Here is a 20,823-nt window from a genome sequence, read left to right as displayed (position 1 = left end):
GGGTGTCTTGCAAAGCATTAAGGTAGATAAGTCCCCAGGGCCTGATGGGATCTACCCTAGAATACTGAGGGAGGCAAGGGAGGAAATTGCTGGGGCCTTGACAGAAATCTTTGCATCCTCAATGGCTACAGGTGAGGTCACAGAGGACTGGAGAATAGCCAATGTTGTTCCTTTGTTTAAGAAGGGTAGCAAGGATAATCCAGGAAATTATAGGCTGGTGAGCCTTATGTCAGTGATAGGGAAACTATTAGAGAGGATTATTCGGGACCGGATTTACTCCCATTTGGAAACAAACGAACTTATTAGCGAGAGACAGCATGGTTTTGTGAAGGGGAGGTCGTGTCTTACTAATTTGATTGAGTTTTTTGAGGAAGTGACGAAGATGATTAATGAAGGAAGGGCAGTGGATGTTATCTGTATGGACTTTAGTAAAGCCTTGGACAAGGTCCCTCATGGCAGACTGGTACAAAAGGTGAAGTCATACGGGATCAGAGGTGAGCTGGCAAGATGGATACAGAACTGGCTCGGTCATAGAAGACTGGCTGCTGAGTGGTCAGCTGTTAATTGATAGGTTGGCGAGAGATCACTCCAAAAATGGAAGTCTGAGCAGGAGGGCCATCCCCACCTGTTTACAGTTCCACCTTCCTCATCTCTTCCCACCAGGTCCCATAAAATCCTAGCCTTGGTTTCATCTAATTCCTAACTCCCACATCCACCTTGGTGTCAACTGCAAAATAAAACATTGTGATCTCAACACCTTCATCAAAATCATGGATAAAGATGGTCAAGAGCAATGGCCCCAATGCAGATCCATGTAGGACTTCACTTGTGACAGCCTGTCATGCAGAATTACTTTTTTCCCGCATCTCCCCGCACACACCCCCCCTCCCCCCCCGTGTGAATACTGCAAGGAACTGTGTATCTCCTTTAAAAATAAAATTGAATCTTTACTGACGTATGCAGAGTCTGAAGAGGGAAAGAAAAATGAAAAAATAAGACAGTTGTTTTTAATAACATGTACTTAAATTGTTTAATTAATAAAAATCTCCAACAATAATATCTGAAAGAATGAGTCTCCACACTTGTCAAAGTTAATTTTCAGGACCAGAGAAGTTGTTTGGCAATAATTGAAACATACCACATTGTTAAAAATTCATTTACACTGAAATGGATAAGCCCTAACTTTGACACAAGTTTAGTGGCTATCTATCATGCAAGTACTGCAACTTTACACCTTTTCGTGTATTTCAATGCCGTGTGTCTCAGTGTAATACTGTTATAGCATAGCTTCTGGAGGAGCAGAACAACTTAGACAGCAACTTCCTGATTTATGTCTAACTGTGCATATGTAGTCACCAGAATTTGCTGTTCAGTTTGCACTTAGATAACGGTGAGCGCTGATAGCCTTATTTTTACTGCAAAATATGGGCTATTATCTTCACTATCTGTTTAATACTTCAGTCATATTCTAGTTCTCTGGCTCTACAGAATCCTTTGAGTCCTTTTGAAATCATTAATCACTGTGATTCCTGATATAACTGAAAATCCTCACTGTTATTACTGCACATATTCACAATGCTCTTTTCCACTGCTTTTCTAATGGTAAATGTTGTTCTCTTATTTGAATATTATACTTGAGTGTATTCAGAAGTGCAGGTGTTCAGTAGGAGGCTGTTGCCTTTGGAACACTGAGTAAAAAGAATTGATCCTAGGGATTAAAGAACTGTGGAATTACCTTATAGGGTACATGAGGCAATAATTGTTTGAGTTACAGTGTAGAAAAGACTTACTTATCCTGATTTTTTTTTTTATACTTTCTCCAGCATTCCAGTGAGTCATCCATGCATCATGATGCTCCAGCTATAATGCGCAATGTCTGGACCTCGAAAACTGACTACTTGCTCTCAATGATAGGCTATGCTGTGGGATTAGGGAACATCTGGCGTTTCCCTTATCTGGTTTACAAAAATGGAGGAGGTGCTGTAATAAAACTGATAATCAAAGAGGATCATACAGAATTATGTTCAAATATGTAGGAAAAAAATTTATAAAGAGCAAGCTACTGTAAAACACTCTCGCTTACCCCAGCTCCATCACTTTCCTCCTATCTTTCTGAGCCTGTCCAAATGTAACAAGAGTCTCTTTCAAAAGTTTTCAAGTATCTTCAAGAACAGATTTAAATTTGGGGATGCCTGTATGTGTAGGAATTTAATATTTGTAGATGGGGAAAATAGATAGCAATGGTTTTATTTTGTCACTAAGTAGCATTACATTTTTAGTATTATGCCATTGTATTGTACAAGTTACCTGAGGTATGAACATATTGTACTGTTTAACTGAAGAAATGGTGCTTTTTATTAGGCAAGAGAAACATCATTGTAAACTTTGAGCTTGCATAGATTCAGCACTACTAGCATTTAAAAAAATAAATAATATGTTTAGTGCCATTTCTGAGTTTGAAATACATTGTACTTTCATTTCTAGCAACAACCACATACTTAAGTCTATGTAAATTACTTGGCCTTGGTGAAACAGATAATTTTGTTGGGTGCTGTCAGCTTTATAAGAATCTTTCAGTGCAAAGATGTCATGCAAAACTTAAGAACTTGAAAGTTTAAATTTTAAAATCAATAACAATGCAGGACAACTGAATTGCTTTCAGTGGCTGTTCGGCATTTGGGACATCATCTTGATGTTGAATAAATTATCAATATACATTTGTACTGTTGCGTTAACAGGGGTATATTCCTGTTAACATGGCAATGGTATTTCTAATTTATATTATAGCTCACTAGTAAACCTATTCACACTGCTTGTCTGATTTCCTTCATTTTTTACATTGATGTATAGGTGCTTTTGTTATTCCATATGTAGCCATTATGGCATTTGCGGGGTTGCCACTGATTTTCTTGGAATGCTCACTTGGGCAGTTTTCCAGCTTGGGACCTGTTTTAGTGTGGAAAGCTGTGCCAATCCTACAAGGTTGGTGTTTATATAGCAACATGGAATATTTTGTATTTTTAGATGCATGGATGGTAAATTTTGTTTTTTTTTGTTCATTTCAATGAGAAGAACTAGAAATGCGAATTCCATTTTCTGCTGAATACATATAGAATTGCTTTTGTCAGATGTTTACTGATTAAACTGGTTGGGACTTACTGGCAATAATTCTCATTTTGAATGTTCAGTTGGATTAACAAGCACATAGCAAGTTCAGCAACACATAAATGCAGGAAATTTAAACTCAGCAATGAATGTGTACATCCATATTTAAAAACATGGCCATTTCTGGATTTTGAAAGACTGCTTTATGGATTAGTGCTATTGGAACTAAAGTATTTTCTCTTGCATGTATAATAGTTTTTAAATCAGAAAACTATGATTCCAGTTTAAAAAATTGAGCTCATTTCCTGCTAATGTAGATTGTACTGAAAATTAAATGTATTTATTGGTTGGTTAGTTCTTGATAGTGATTTAAGGACATAAGAAATAGGAGCAGCCCCTCAAGCCTGCTCCACCATCCCAATAAGATCATGGCTGATTTGATTGTGGTCTTAACTCAATTTTCCTGCCAGCCCCCCCCCCCCCCCCCCCATAACCCTTGACTTCCTTGTAGATCAAAAATCTGTCTAACTCACCCTTGAATATATTCAATGACCCATCCTCCACTGCTGTCTGGGAAAGAGAATTCCAAAGATTAACGACCGTTTGAGAGAAGAAATTCCTCCTCATCTCCATCTTAAATGGGAGACTCCTTATTTTTAAACTGTAGCCCCTAGTTTTAGATTCCCCCACGAGGGGAAACATCAGCATCTACCCGATTTAAACACTCAGCTTTGGGGTCTTTTATTTCCTATGCTGTTTAAGTAGCATGAGAGTTTTTGAATAATTTTCTGCTTATACTTCGCTTGGGGCAATTCAAATATATAACTAAGCTGATTCAACTGCTGAATGCACAGCAGTGGACCATCTAAAAGCAAATTGGTGGGCTGGCTGCTCTGTTCAAAAAAAAAAGAACTGCCTTAAACAAGGGTGATACTAAATTTCTTAATATAACAATTGCAGCAAAATACAAAGAATTTAACTTCTCTATCTTTCTAATAACTACAGCTCCAGGCTGTGCTATTTCCGACCTGCTCATTTTAATTCCATCCAGTGGAAAACTGCATGATTTTCTTCAAAAAGTCTTCAGTTAGGTATTATAAAGCAACGGCAGTTTTTCTTTACTAAGTGACCACTTTCGCTCTACTTCGTTTGTGAAGAGGGTGGTGGAAAGGGTGGGAAAATGCAGAAAGGGAACACAGAATCGGTACGGTGCAGAAGGAGGCCATTTGGCTCATTGTGTCTGCACTGGCTCTCTGAAAGAGTATTCCCTCAGTTCCATTCCCTTGCCTTCTCCCCGTAATGTTGCACATTCTTCCTTTTCATATAACTGTCTAATTCCCTTTTGAATGCTTCAATTGAACCTGACTCCTCCACATTCTCAGGCAGCATATTCCAGACCTTAACCACTCGCTGCTTGAAAACATTTTTCCTCATGTCACTTTTGCTTCTCCACCAAATACTTTAAATCTGTGCCCTCTCATTCTCGATCCTTTCACAAGTGGGAACAGTTTCTCTCTACCTACTCTGTCCAGCCCCTTCATGATTTTTTTTCCTTTTCCTGAACACCTTGTATCCAGGAATATTTAATACCCAGTCCTGCCCTCCTTTGAGCCAGATCTGTTATAGCCACATCATCATATTTCCACATGGCATTCTGCCTGTAACTCACCAGTCTAATTAACCACACTCTGTGCGTTCACATACATGCACATTAATCCTGATTCAGACTTTATTACTTTCTCCTTTACCATGACTCTACCGAATAACTTACTATTCCCTACTCTCATGCTATTTATCTCCCTCAGTATTCTGTGCACTTTGTATTCCTTTCTGATACTTGCTCCTGGTTCCCACACCCCTGATAAGTTACCAGTTTTGCTTCCCTTCAGTCCGAGTTCTCTCTCAGATTCCCATTCCCCTGACAATTTAGTTTAAACCCTCCCCAACAGCACTACCAAATCTGCCTGTGAGGATCTTTGTCCCAGCCCTGTTGAGATGCAACCCATTCATCTTGTACAGGTCCCACCTGCCTCAGAACTTGTCCCAATGTCTCAGAAATTTGATGCCCTCCTTCCTACACCAGTTCTCCAGCCACATGTTCAATCACTTAATTCTCCTATTCCTATGCTTATTTGCATGTGGGACTGGGAGTAATCCTGAGATTACTGTTTTTGAGGTCCTGCTTTTCAGTCTCCTTTCTAGCTCCCTAAAATCTGCTTTCAGGACCTCATTCCCCTTCTTACCTATGTCATTGGTACCAAAGTGGACCACAACTTCTGGCTGTTCACCCTTCCCCAGAAGAATGTCCTGCAACCATTCCATGACATCCTTGACCCTGGCATTAGAGAGGCAACACACCATCCTGGAGTCACGTTTACTGCCGCAGAAACGCCTGTCTGTTCCCCTAACTAACGAATCCCCTCACACTACTGCTCTTCCACTCCTCTTCCTCCCCTCCTGTGCAGCTGAGCCACCTGTGGTGCCACAAACTTTCAGTCCCACTTCCCTGCTCTTTTGCCACAGCCCTGTAAATTTTCCCCTTTCAAGTATTTATCTAATTCCCTTTCAGTCTGCTTTCACCACCCTTTAGGGCACTGCATTCCAGATCATCATAACATGCTGTGTAAAAGTTTTTTTCCACGTGTCACCTCTGGTTCTTTTGCCAATTTTGTATCTTCTGGTTACCAACCTTTCTGCCGTTGGAAACATTTTCTTATTTATTCTATCAAAACCCTTCATAATTTAGAATCCCTCTATCAAAACTCCCCTTAACCTTCGTTGCCTTATCGAAAAGAACCCCAGTTTCTCTAGTCTTTCCAAGTAAATGAAGTCTAATTCCTTCACACACTGAAACAGTAGAAATTAAAGATCGCTTGATTCCCTACACACATCTGGATTCCTGGTACCATTCAAGTAAATCCCCTCTGCACTCTCTCCTTGACATCCTTCTTAAATTGTGCAGCCCAGAATTAGACGCAATACTCCAGCAGGAGCCTAACCAGTGTTTTACAAATTTTAGCATAACTTTCTTGCTTTTGTATGCTGTGTCTTTATGTATAAAGCCAAAGATTCTGTATATGAACGTACATACGAATTAGGAGCAGGAGTAAGCCACTCAGTCCCTTAAGCCTACTCCACCATTCAACAAGATCATGGCTGATATGATGGCAACCTCAACTCCACATTCCCATCTACCCCCAATACCTTTCACTCCCTTGCTTATCAAGAATCTATTTGCCTCTGTATTAAAAATATTCAAAGACTCTGCGTCCACTGCCTTTTGAGGAAGACGGTTCCAATGACTCATGACTCTGAGAAAAAAATTCTCCTTTATATATGTTTTAAATGGGAGAACGCTTATTTTTAAACAGCGACCCCCAAGTTCCCACAAGAGGAAACATCCTTTCCACATCCACCCTGTCAAGACCACTCAGGATCTTGCGTGTTTCAATCAAACCACTGCTTACTCTTCTAAACTCCAGCGGATACAAGCCTAGCCTGTCCAACCTTTCCTCATAAAACAACCTGCCTATACCAGGTATTAGTCTAGTAAACCTTCTCTGAACTGCTTCCAACGCATTTACATCCTTCTTTAAATAAGGAGACCAATACTGTACACAATACTCCAGATGTGGTCTCACCAATATAAAAGCAAAATACTGCGGATGCTGGAAATCTGAAACAAAAACAAGAAATGCTGGAATCACTCAGCAGGTCTGGCAGCATCTGTGGAAAGAGAAGCAGAGTTAACGTTTCGGGTCAGTGACCCTTCTTCGGAACTGACAAATATTAGAAAAGTCACAGATTATAAGTAAGTGAGGTGGGGCTGGGGCAAGAGATAACAAAGGAGAAGGTGCAGATTGGACCAGGCCACATAGCTGACCAAAAGGTCACGGAGCAAAGGCAAACAATATGTTAATGGTGTGTTGAAAGACAAAGCATTAGTACAGATTAGGTGTGAATACACTGAATATTGAACAGCAGCAAGTGCAAACCTGAAAAAAACAGTGGGTAAGCAAACTGAACAAACTAAGATGAAATGATATAAATGCAAAAAAAGATTGTAAAAAATGTAAAAAAGAATGTTAAAAAAAAAGGAAGAAAAAATAACTAAAAATGAAAGTAAAATGGGGGGCTGTCATGCTCTGAAATTATTGAACTCAATGTTCAGTCCGGCAGGCTGTAGTGTGCCTAATCGGTAGATGAGATGCTGTTCCTCGAGCTTGCGTTGATGTTCACTGGAACACTGCAGCAATCCCAGGACAGAGATGTGAGCACGAGAGCAGGGGGGAGTGTTGAAATGGCAAGCAACCGGAAGCTCAGGGTCCTGCTTGCGGACTGAGCGGAGATGTTCCGCAAAGCGGTCACCCAGTCTGCGCTTGGTCTCCCCAATGTAGAGGAGACCACACTGTGAGCAGCGAATACAGTATACTACATTGAAAGAAGTACAAGTAAATCGCTGCTTCACCTGAAAGGAGTGGTTGGGGCCTGGGATAGTGAGGAGAGAGGAGGTAAATGGGCAGGTATTACACCTCCTGCGATTGCAGGGGAAGGTGCCCTGGGACGGGGACGAGGTGGTGGGGGTAATGGAGGAGTGGACCAGGGTGTCGCGGAGGGAACGATCCCTTCGGAATGCTGACAGGGGAAGGGAGGGGAAGATGCGACTGGTAGTGGCATCATGCTGGAGGTGGCGAAAATGGCGGAGGATGATCCTTTGGATATGGAGGCTGGTGGGATGAAAAGTGAGGACAAGGGGAACCCTGTCACGGTTCTGGGAGGGAGGGGAAGGGGTGAGGGTGGAGGTGCGGGGAATGGGTCGGACACGGTTGAGGGCCCTGTCAACCACAGTGGGGGGAAATCCTCGGTTGAGGAAAAAGGAGGTCATATCAGAAGCACCGTCATGGAAGGTAGCATCATCAGAGCAGATGCGTCGGAGACGGAGAAACTGGAAGGACTCCCATTCTCCCAGTTTCTCCGTCTCCGACGCATCTGCTCTGATGATGCTACCTTCCATGACGGTGCTTCTGATATGACCTTTTTCCTCAACCGAGGATTTCCCCCCACTGTGGTTGACAGGGCCCTCAACCGTGTCCGACCCATTCCCCGCACCTCCACCCTCACCCCTTCCCCTCCCTCCCAGAACCGTGACAGGGTTCCCCTTGTCCTCACTTTTCATCCCACCAGCCTCCATATCCAAAGGATCATCCTCCGCCATTTTCGCCACCTCCAGCATGATGCCACTACCAGTCACATCTTCCCCTCCCTTCCCCTGTCAGCATTCCGAAGGGATCGTTCCCTCCGCGACACCCTGGTCCACTCCTCCATTACCCCCACCACCTCGTCCCCGTCCCAGGGCACCTTCCCCTGCAATCGCAGGAGGTGTAATACCTGCCCATTTACCTCCTCTCTCCTCACTATCCCAGGCCCCAACCACTCCTTTCAGGTGAAGCAGCGATTTACTTGTACTTATTTCAATGTAGTATACTGTATTCGCTGCTCACAGTGTGGTCTCCTCTACATTGGAGAGACCAAGCGTAGACTGGTTGACCGCTTTGCGGAACATCTCCGCTCAGTCCGCAAGCAGGACCCTGAGCTTCCGGTTGCTTGCCATTTCAACACTCCCCCCTGCTCTCATGCTCACATCTCTGTCCTGGGATTGCTGCAGTGTTCCAGTGAACATCAACGCAAGCTCGAGGAACAGCATCTCATCTACCGATTAGGCACACTACAGCCTGCCGGACTGAACATTGAGTTCAATAATTTCAGAGCATGACAGCCCCCCATTTTACTTTCATTTTTAGTTATTTTTTCTTCCTTTTTTTTTTACATTCTTTTTTACATTTTTTACAATCTTTTTTTTGCATTTATTTCATTTCATCTTAGTTTGTTCAGTTTGCTTACCCACTGTTTTTTTCAGGTTTGCACTTGCTGCTGTTCAATATTCAGTGTATTCACACCTAATCTGTACTAATGCTTTGTCTTTCAACACACCATTAACATATTGTTTGCCTTTGCTCCGTGACCTTTTGGTCAGCTATGTGGCCTGGTCCAATCTGCACCTTCTCCTTTGTTATCTCTTGCCCCACCCCCACCTCACTTGCTTATAATCTGTGACTTTTCTAATATTTGTCAGTTCCGAAGAAGGGTCACTGACCCGAAACGTTAACTCTGCTTCTCTTTCCACAGATGCTGCCAGACCTGCTGAGTGATTCCAGCATTTCTTGTTTTTGTGGTCTCACCAATGCTCTGTCTAACTGAAGCATAACCTCCCTACTTTTGTATTCAATTCCCCTCAGAATAAATGATAACATTCTATTAGCTTTCCTAATTACTTGCTGTACCTGCATACTAACCATTTTGCAATTCACGCACTAGGATACCCAGATCCCTCTACATCTCAGAGCTCTGCTGCAATCTCTCACCATTTAGATAATATGCTTTCTTATTCTTCCTGCCAAAATGGACAATTTCACATTTTCCCACAAAAAACTCCATTTGTCAGATCTTTGCCCACTCACTCAACCTCGCTTTATCCCTTTGTAGCCTCCTTATATCCTCTTTGCAACTTACTTTTCTACCTGTCTTTGTGTCATCAGCAAATTTAGCAACCATACCTTCGGTCCGTTTATCCAAGTCATTCATATAAATTGTAAAAAGTTGAGGCCCAGCACGGATTCCTGTGGCACACCACTAGATACATTTTGCCAACCAGAAAATGATCCATTAATGCCTACTCTGTTTCCTGTTAGCTAGCCAATCTTCTATCCATGCCAATATGTTACTCTCTACACAATGAGCATTTTTATTTTCCGCAATAACCTTTGATGTGGCACCTTATCAAATGCCTTCTGGAAAACTAAGTACAGTGCATCCACCGGTTCTCCTTTATCCACAACACATGTTACTACTTCAAAGAACTCCAATAAATTGGTTAAACATGATTTCTGTTTCACAAAATCATGTTGACTCTGCCTGATTACCTTGAATTTTTCTAAGTGGCCTGCTTAAAGTCTTTACTAATAGCTTCTAACATTTTCCCTGTGACAAATGTTAAGCTAACTGGCCTGCAGTTGCCTGTTTTCTGTCTCCCTCCTCTTTTGCATGCCTTTTTAGTAGCCTTCTCAACTTGTCCTGCCACCTTCAAAGACTTGTGTATGTACACTCCCAATCCTCTCTGTTCGTGCATTCCCTTTAAAACTGTACCATTTAGTTTGTATTGTCTCTCCTCATCTGACCAAAATAAATCACTTAACACTGTCTGCCTATTTCACCAATCTATGTCCCCTGAAGTCTGTTTCTAGCTTCCTCACTAATTACTACATTTCTGAGTTTTGTGTCATTTGCAAACTTTGAAATTTTGTCTGTGTACCGAACTCTAGGCCATATCAAAAAGAGCAGTGAACCAAGATTGATCCCTGGGTGTCACCACTGCATGCTTACTTCCAGTCTGGAAAAACAACCATTCAGCACTATGCTCTGCTTTCTGTCCCTTAGCCAATTATGTATCCATGCAGTCATGCCATTTTAATCCCATTTGTTTCAAGTTTGCTATTGAGTCTTTTATGTGGTACTTTACAAAATGCCTTTAAAAAGTCCATATGCAGAACATCAATCTCACTACCCTCATTAACTTTACCCATTACTTCATCAAGGAACTCAACCAAGTTAGTCAAAAATGTTTTGTCTTTAACAAATCAGTACTGACTTTTTCATTTTTAACTCAAATTTTTCCAAGTGCCAATTAATTTTTGTCCAGTACTGGTGTATCCAAAAGTTTTCCCACTTAATAATACCTGCTAGTTATTTATTCCAATCTACCTGAGCCAGATTCCTTTTCAACTCAATGGAGTTAGCCCTCCATCAGTTGAGTACTTTCACATTTGTAAACCTGTTTGTAAACATAACTATTGTAAACCTGATATTTTGATCACTGTTACCTAAGTGCTTCCCAACTGAAACATGTTCCACTTGCCCCACTTCATTTCCCAGATCGACATCCATCACTGCTTCCTCATTGGGCTAGAAATGTACTGATCAAGAAATTCTCTTGTACACATTTTAGGAATTTCTTTCCCCCCCCCCCCCCCCCCACCCCTTTGCCCTTTACACTTTTATTTTCCCTGTCTATATTAGGATAATTGAAGCCCCCTATTATCACTCCTATAAAGTTCTTGTATCTTTCTGCAATTTGCCTGAAAGTTTGTTCCTCTCTCTCCCCCATTATTTGGTGGCCCATAGTAACAAAAAGCTTCTCTATCCTTCATTCTAACCAGATTCTGATGTTTGAACCCTTCAGTGAATCATCCCTTTCCCATGTTGTAATGGTATCTTTAATCAACCCTGTCAACATCACAACTGCGCCACCCCTTCACTCCCCACCCCACTTTTGTTTCCTTCATATCTTTACAAAATACATTGTAACCAGGAATCTTAAGTGTCCATTCCTCCCCTTGTTTGAGCCAGGTCTTCATTTTTGTCACTATATCATAAACCCATGTGGCTACTTGTGCCTGCAGCAATTCTGCCACCTGCTAATTTGTCACACTCCAGAACAATCTGGAAAATATTGCAGTAAAGTAGTTAAATTATTGAATCTGAAACCATAGTTACAAATGAGATAGTTCTGTCACACAAAATTTTAACTACTTTAATTTGTAATATTTGATCTAATGAATAATTATGTGGATAAACTGACTAAGGAATTGTGCAAACAAAAATTTAAATGGCAGTAACCATCATTGAACCAAATAATTGATTTGGCTAAACAGGTAAATGTATGTGAAAAGATTTACTGCAATTCAATAATTTGCTTCTAACCTAAGTTTATTTTTCTCAATACATTTTAAGGTGTGGGTGTTACTATGGTCTTTGTGTCAGCGTTTGTGGCCCTCTACTACAACTGCATAATCGCCTACACCATGTACTATTTATTTGCCTCCTTCCAATATCCCTTGCCATGGTCGGACTGCTTTGATTGGTGGGGTGCAGATAAAACATGCGGAGATCGTCTGAAAGGTATTCTGTCAGCTTTTTTTCTTGTTTGAAAAATATAAATAGTTAAGTTTTTTCAGTTTGGCGTGAGTAAGAAAAAGATACAATTGTTCTAAAATTCATCTTAATTTGTATAGGTAAACCACAACTGTTAACAAATGTTTCAGCGATTGATAAAAGTTGAAAGGAAACAAGTTGTCAAGTCAATTGGTTTTGGACAGCGGCGGTTAAGTATTCTGGAGGGGTGAGGAGGGGGTGGAATTTGTAGACAAAATATATGAAGAATTAACTTTTGGTTACCTGTGCTTTCATATTGATCTGATTTTTTTAAAATGGACCTCTCCGCTAGGCTTACTGTGGATTACTGGGAGCACTAACCTGAAATCTCATTCAGCCATTTATGCTCTTACATATGCTTGTGGACTTAATCATCATGACTCATTGCTTAATCTCATTGGTGGTAGAATTGCAGCATCTGTTGAATCATTAATATTTACACATAATTCCAAAAATCATTTTTTTGGTAATGTTTTGTTTTCTTAGCTGGATTTAATGGCCTTTAGCATCATAGCTTTTTGGAAAGAACAATAGTAAGTCAATGAAAAAGGCAGGAGACAGATATCTTGGGCTGGATTTTACCAGTGCTTGAGACAGGCAGGGAGGCAGGAGGGAAGCCCGTAATATCCCCAGAAGCGTGAATGGCAGTGATGTGGCCACCCGCCAAACAGAGGCAGGCAACCAACCGCTTCAATTAAGTGGCCAATTAACAGCCACTTTCTGCCACTGCCGGCATTTTATCACCGTCAGGATGGGATCCCGCCGCATGAGGAGACTGCCAGGTAAACTGCGGCAGCCTCCCGGGGATTCCCAAGAGGTGCCTTCCTTTCTGGGTGCTCCATGGCCTACAGAGGGGCCCCTGGCAGCAATGGCCCACTCACCACCACCACCACCACCAGGCTCTGCTGTTGCCACTGGAGATTTCACCCCTTCAATCAGCAGGGCCTAACTGCCTGGACCCAGCACATTTATGAAAAATCCTTAGCGGCCCTTTTGAGGATACCTCAACATGGAGGCACCCACTCCTTTTCCCTGCAGCCTCAGCAGTGGTCACCTCAGATTGGGCTGGCAGCTCTGAGAGGCAGGCTACCATGCTTGGCCACTGCCAGTAAAATCTCCCTTGGGGGTCCCACCCTCCGCCCACACAGGCTCGGGACTCTCTTTCGGCCCTGACGGTGGGACTCCATTCTTGTCAGTAAAATTCTGGCCTTACTCCATGCTATGACCCAAACAAAGGACATTCCTTACCTGCTGCATGGAAAAATTACATTCACGGTCTAAAGGGGACTTGATGGGAAACGGTGGACACAAAGGAATTGGATATATTGACAGAGCAGTCAAGATACCTGAAGGAGGTGGACTTGTTAAGCCGAGTGGCTTTTTCTTGTATATTCTTAGATCACACAACGAGGACAAAGAGAAAAATAAGAGCTACAAATTTCAACAAAGTATATTACCACAACAATAGCTTTAAGATATCCTTGGACATACAAAAGTACGTCAACATGTGCATGATTAATAAATATAATTTTCTGCTAAAGCATTGTTTTCAAGAATTAATTAACAAACCCAGATTAAAAAAGAACCTTTATTTTCAACAGATTAATTGTCAAAAATGTTTACAGATAGGAAACGTGCACTCTTGCAATATACCTTTTGCAGAGCTGTATTCTCATATGTGTGAGTGGCCTGCTGGCATCTGATAACTTGTTGATTGGTATTGCTTAAATATATTTTATGCTGAAAAATCATAGATGAAAACAGATCAACATTTGCTATGATGTGCTTATATTATTTTTTGTAGTTGTGGGCAGTGAAAAATGTTTTTGGAGCTGATTTTCAACCAACTGGAGAGCAATTCGTTGCAGTGTGGATCTTTGTTAAATGAATAGTGCATCTTGATAGATTCAGCATAAACAAAATATTTACTACAAATAATAGTTAAAATAATAGAAAAATTAGGAAGAAAAGGAAGAAATAAAAGTAAAGTTATTTACAGTTGATTGGAATATTCTGAGGGTTGATGCTGCAGAAAGAAAATTCTGACTTTAGAATTGTTTTTTTAACTATAACAATAGTGCCTATTTCAGCTTTGTAATGTGCAAACTGAAATCAAATTAGCCGCCCTGTGGATGCAGGCATCCCCGGAGCTGATGCTGATGGCCTAAGTATAGACTAAATGTGAGTCTAAACAAATCCATCTTGGATTAATCATAATGCTTTCTGTTTACGGTAGTGTTATGAATGAGGCGGGAGGAGTGCACTGTTAATTCAGTCCGACTTCGCTACAGCATATCAATAAAATTTCCCATCTACCGAAAAACAGCCAATTGCATACTCTATTTGTCCCCCAGAATAAAACACACCAACCAGATTTCTTTAATCAACAACATTAACTATTTATTATTAAAAACAAGTCTTAACCAATAATGAAATAACGCAATATACGAAAAGCTCCTTATTTCCATAGCCCTCATGCGCGCACACACACACACACACATTCAAAAACCCAGTTAACCAAGGAAAAAGGATTTTCGGTTTTCAGCTATTTGAGGAATGAAAGGAATAATAAAATAACTTAGGTTGTCACGTTCTCGGAGAAAGTTCTTCAGTTTGGTGAGATGTACCAGGGTCGAATTGTCGGATGCCACCCAAAGTCTGTCCAGGCAAGGTTGATGAACAGTCTGTGATGGGTAGGCATTCAAGGCAATTCAACTGCAGCAGGCTTCATATAGATCTTTCATTAGGATTTCAGCAACAAATCATCTTGGGCTTTACAGCAGCAGGATAGCAGTCGACGCTTTCTTCGGATTTCAGGATTCCTTAAAACACAGGAGGCAACAGGAACTGCACGTGATGCAGGGATTCTTCAGAGACAGGGGGCAAGAGGAATCTTCCACCATTGAAATACAGGGTTTCTTCTCAAGAGATCTACGATTCCTTACCGAGAGAGATAACACTTTTTCTGGGTCTTGCTCTCTGATCTCCAGGCAGGTCAAAAATCAAATTTCAAATGCCTGCTCTTTGTCCAACTCACTTTTTTTAAAAGGGTCCAAAGTGAAAGCAAAACCTTCCTAAACAGGTCACATGTCCAGACATAGTCTCCCTTGTCAGTCAAAGAGTTTCTCTGAGGAGGTCAAACCCTTTGCTGGTTTCCTTGAAATTGCCTGCTTTCCTGTCCTTGCATATAAAATCAACTTCCTTTCAAAACATCCAAAAATTTTAGCTATTTGCAGGTGTCAATGTTCACTGAAAAATCCTATTTCAGTTTTTTTAAAACACACAGAATTCTAAGTTTTTAATATAAAACAAAAACCTTGTAACACCTCTGCCCTTGGCGAAATGAAACACCATTTTTGAATGTGTTTCATTACAAAGTAAAAACAGAAGTTGAAAACATTTTCAACATATTTTCACGCTCATGCCCTCAATCACCGTATTTGTGGTTAATACAGTTTCACTTTGTACCATCTTTACTCAGGGAACTCAACACAGTTAAATTTGTGATGAAGCATCTGCGATAACCTTGTTTTTTTCCTGAAATGTGTACAATCTTTGTGATAAGGCTGTAATAGTAAACTCTATCGGAATATTCTGGCATTTTAGGTTTTAAACTATTCCACAAACGTTAATGGATTATGGTCAGTATATGTCAGTGTTTCTCTCTAGTCGTGGTGGACATATACTTCAAAATATTTGAGTCAACAATAGGCCCAATGTTTCTTTTTCCACAGTGGTAGCAATTCAGTTTTTGTTTAAAGTATCCCATTGGTTTTTCTATGCCTGATTCGCATCTTCTAATAGGACTGCACCGACCCCCAGGCTACTAGCATCAATCGCTACCTTGAAGGGTTTAGTAAAATTTGGAGCACCAACACTGGTTCATTGGTCAAAATTGCCTTTAGATTTTTGAAAGATGTTTGGCATTCCCCTGACCACAAATCTGTTAGTGGAGCAGCTACTCAAAAAACCTCATGATTTCACGCTTAGTCTTAGGGATAGGGAACTCCACCAAGGCTTGTACTTTCGCTGTTCTTGGCAACACTTGTCCTTGCCCGACTATATGCCTGAGGTAGGTCACTCTTGCCTTTGTGAATTCGCTTTTTGCCAGGTTTAGTGCTAAATCAGCTGCTTGTAATTTTTTAAACAGAGTTTCTAGCTGTTTCAAATGTTCCTTCCAAGTGTTACTGTATATATTAACATATCATCAAGATACACAACACAGTTGGTAACACTGGCTACCACTTGATTCATTAGTCGCCAGTGATAAAGACCTTCTGGTGTGACAAAAGCTGATGTTTCTTTAGCTCGGGGTGTTAAAAGAACTTGCCAGTATACCTTTAACAAATTTATCTTTCTAAGAAATCTGGCACTGCCCAGTCTGTCATTACAGTCTTCCAAACGAGGAATTGGGTAGGAGTCTGCCTTTGTTACTGCATTGACTTTTTTGTAGTGTATGCAAAGTCGGGTTGACCCATCAGGTTTAGGCACTAATACTATTGGTGAACTCCAGCTGCTTGGACTAGGTTCACTTAAGTTGTTTTCTGGAATGCATTGGATTTCTGCATTTACTTGGGCCTGTTTGACTGGACTTAAGCGGTAGGGATGCTGTTTTATAGGAATGGATTCCCCTACATCCACATCATGAGTGGCAAAGGTTGTGCATCCTGGCTTATCCTGACAGACTCTTTTAAATGCTGTGAGTAGCCTTGTTAGGTCTTCTCATTGTTCTGCATATAAATACGAAAGCATATTGTCCAATTTTCCTAGCCATTCTGTATTGGATAACCGGATAGTAGGGGATTCAATCTGAGAATTGTCTAGGCCTCCTTCTTCCTTATCCTCACCATCTCTTTCATTCTTAACTGGCCCTATTGCCTGACATAGCTGTACTTGCTTATCCTCCTCCCTGCAATAATATTGCTTTAACATATTGATATGACACAGCTGATACTTTTTCTGGTGATCTGGGGTGTCCATCAGATAATTTACCTTGCCAATTCTTTTGACCACTTTATATGGACCACTGAACCATGTTTTTAATGGTTCGCCCTGTAAAGGTAATAATACTTTATCCCCCGGTTGAAAAGTTCGGGTCTTTACATTTTTGCCTGCCCATTTTTTTCATCGTGGTTTGGGATGTTTTCAGGTGTTCCTGGGCCACATTGCAAGCTTTCATGAGCCTTTCTCGGAACACAGATACATAGTCTAGCACAGAAGATCCCTCTTATCTAAGGACCTATCTTTGATTAGTTTTAGAGGATCTCTTATCTCATGTCTGTAAACCAATTCAAAAGGACTAAAACCTGTAGACTAATTTGGTGAATCTCTAGTGGCACATAAAAGAAAGTCTATCCCTTTATCCCAATCATGGGCATATTCATGACATATGCCCTAATTTTGAGAGTTGATGGTGCCTTTCTAACGCTCCCTGTGTCTGTGGGTGATCTGCTGAAGAATTTAACTGTTTGATACCCAAATTACTCATAACTTCTTGAAATATTTTAGACATAGAATTGGAACCTTGATCTGATTGAACTTCAATTAGTAATCCATATCTCATATAAAGAATTGGGTTAACTTCTCTACTATTACCTTAGCAGTAATTCTCCTCAAGGGAATGGCTTCTGGGAATCGAATAGCCATATCCATGATAGTGAGTATATATTGGTGTCCCGCTTTTGTTTTTGGTAATGGTCTTACGCAGTCTACCAGTACCCTACTAAATGGTTCCTTAGTAACTGGTATGGGAATTAGAGGTGCCAGTTTTATGGCAGGTTGTGGTTTTCCCACCATATGGCATGTTTTACAAAACTGCTCCATGTCCTTTGTAAGACCTGGCCAGTAGTAATGTTGACTTATATGTGATTTCATCTTCCGGATCCCCATATGGCCTACTATAGGGATGTCATGTGCTAACCTTAATAATGCCCAGCAATATTTAGGTGGTACCACTACCTGTCAAACACCCGTCCAGTCTTTGTCTGCAGGTCTCTGAGGCAGTGTCCATTACCTCATGAGAACCCCATCTCCAACATAATAGTCTTCCGGAACTCCTTTTGCCTCAGCTTCTGTCAGAGCTGACTTTTTATTTATTCATTTGTGGGATGTGGGTGTCGCTGACTAGGCCAGCATTTATTGCCCATCCCTAATTGCCCTTGAACTAGGTAGCTTACTAGGCCATTTCAGAGGGCACTTAAGAGTTAGCCACATTGCTGTGGGTCTGGAGTCAGATGTAGGCCAGACCAGGTAAGGACAGCAGATTTCCTTCCCTAAAGGACATTAGTGAACCAGATTGGTTTTTACAACAATCGACAATGGTTTCATGGTCACCATAAGATTAGCTTTTAATTCCACATTTATTAATTCAATTCAAATTTCCCCATCTGTCATGGTGGGATTTGAAATCATGCCCCAGAGCATTAGCCTGGGCGTTGGATTACTAGTCCAGTGACATTACCACTTTGCCACCGCTTCCCTGACTCTGCTATTTTATGTAACTCTGGATCAGCTTGTTGTGCTGTGATTAAAGAAGATTTGTTAAACATCTCATTTGGATTATCTAAATTTCTAAGGAAAGTTTCAGATATTTGACTATCTATCTGTGGTGCTAATTTTACCTCTGATATTGGAACTTGTTTAACCATTGCTTGGGTTACTACACACGAAGGAAATATTTCTGGAACTTGTTCCTATAGTTGTTCTGTTTCTTTAACTTCACTTGGTTTTTCTGTGATAATGGGAGAAACTGATACTTCTGCTCTGGCCAACTCATTGCCTAGGAGCAGGTCAATTCCCTCTATCGGCAAACTGTGGACAACTCCTGCAGTTACCATCCCAGACATTAGGTCATACTCTAGGTGCACTTGCTACAAAGGTACAGGTATATACACCCTGCCAATACCATTAACTAAACTTTGGCATTCAGTGCGCTGTCTGGTGGAAATGTTATACCTCTCCCCAGCAAAAGAGTTTGGGTTGCTCCTGTATCCCTAAGTATAACTGCAGCTTTGCCTGCCTCACTTGAGGGGTAAGGAGTTACTTTTCCATCCAACAAGAATTCCCTATAACTTTCAGGTATCTTAATTTCACTTTGGTTTTTATATTTGGTTTTACAGCTGTCATCAAAGCTACAGCCTGATCTACTCTACTCTCAGTCAAAGCCCCTTTCTCTGCATTAGCTTTGTGTACCCTAACAAGTCTCATGGGTTTACCTCGCAACTTACAGCATTCTGAACAAAGATGTCCCACCTTGTGACAATGATAACACTTCGGATTGCAGACCTCACCCTCTACACCTTCCTTTCTGGCCTGAGGTGGGGATCCTGGGGCATTCCCAGGTACTTGCCTTCCTTTCACTCTCCCGCCTTCTATCCTTCTCGGGTTTGTGGGGGTGACGGCCAAAGGGTTTTGGTTATTCACCAGCTCAAAATCATCAGCGACATCTGCTGCTTGCCTGGCTTTTGAAACGTTTTGGTTCTCTACATGAGTTCTCAGTACTGGAGAGATTGATTTTTAAACTCTTCCAAGAGAATCAGTTCTCTAAGGTTCTCATATGTGGCTGCTGTCTTTTCTGCCTGTATCCAGCGATCTAAATTAATTTGCTTTACCCTCTCAAATTCTACATAAGTTTTCCCAGACAATTTCCAGAGGTTTCGAAACTTCGATCGGTAAGCTTCAGGGACGAACTCATATGCAGCGAGAATAGCCTTTTTTTGTCATCGCACAATCTGCAGAAGCCTCTTCAGAAAGCATAGCATAAACTTCATGACCTCTGCCCCTCAACCTGCTTTGCATAAGCAGTGTCCAGCTTTCCTTTGTCCATTTCATTAGTTTGGCTATTTGTTAAAAAATAAATGAAAAATGCCTCTACATCCCTTTCCTCAAACTTGGGGAGCGCTTGTATAAATTTAAACAGCTGACACCATCCAAAAGAAAGCAGTCCTCTTGATTGACACCACCTTAAGCATTCACTCCCTCCACCGGCAGCACACTGTGTCTACATTGTGTACCATCAACAAGATGCACTGCAGCAACTTGCCAAGGCTTCTGTAACCACACCTTCCAAACCTGCAGCCTTTGCTGCTGGAAGAACAAGGGCAGCAGGTGCATGGGTTCATCACCACCTGCAAGTTCCCCTCAAAGTCTCACACCATCCTGACTTGGAAACATATCGTTGTTCCCTCTTTATCGCTGGGTCAAAATCCTGGAACTCTCTACCTAACAGTACTGTGGGATTACCTACACCACACGGACTGTAGCGTTTCAAAAAGGCACTTAGCAGCACCTTCTCAGGGCAGTTCGAGATGGGCAATAAATTCTGGCCTTGCCAGTGACACCTGGGTCCCATGAAGAAGTGAAGAAAAAAAACATTCAAGCAAAGATAGTTTAAAAGTAAGACTGCTTAAGTGATAGCTTGAGAGTCCCAGCTGGCTACAAAGGTTACTTAGGAAGTGGAGGCGAGGACTGTGCTTTTAGGCTCTGAAGTTATAGTGGAACAGTTGTGAGACATCGTAGAATAAAAATGCAGGTGCTTAGAACACCATACAAATATAGGCTGGATCACATATATCCAAAATTAAAAGAATAAAGGCATAGAGTTTCTGATAGGGATGCAATTAGCAAAATATGCCCAGAATGAGTTGGATATAGTGCCAGTTTGACCAAGTG

At 41.3% G+C, this 20,823-nt stretch overlaps 1 pseudogene; it reads left to right on the top strand.

Moving 5' to 3' along the window:
- The first annotated feature begins 1,865 nt into the window (after positions 1 to 1,865).
- The window catches only part of LOC137378279 (sodium- and chloride-dependent neutral and basic amino acid transporter B(0+)-like), a 180,229-nt pseudogene continuing 161,271 nt past the window's right edge, over positions 1,866 to 20,823 (top strand).

The sequence above is a fragment of the Heterodontus francisci genome, chromosome 16 (genome assembly GCF_036365525.1).
Source record: "Heterodontus francisci isolate sHetFra1 chromosome 16, sHetFra1.hap1, whole genome shotgun sequence".
In the NCBI taxonomy this organism is placed as follows: Eukaryota; Metazoa; Chordata; class Chondrichthyes; order Heterodontiformes; family Heterodontidae; genus Heterodontus; species Heterodontus francisci.
The sequence above is the reverse complement of the archived record's forward strand: the minus strand, read 5'-3'. Positions and strand labels throughout refer to the sequence as shown.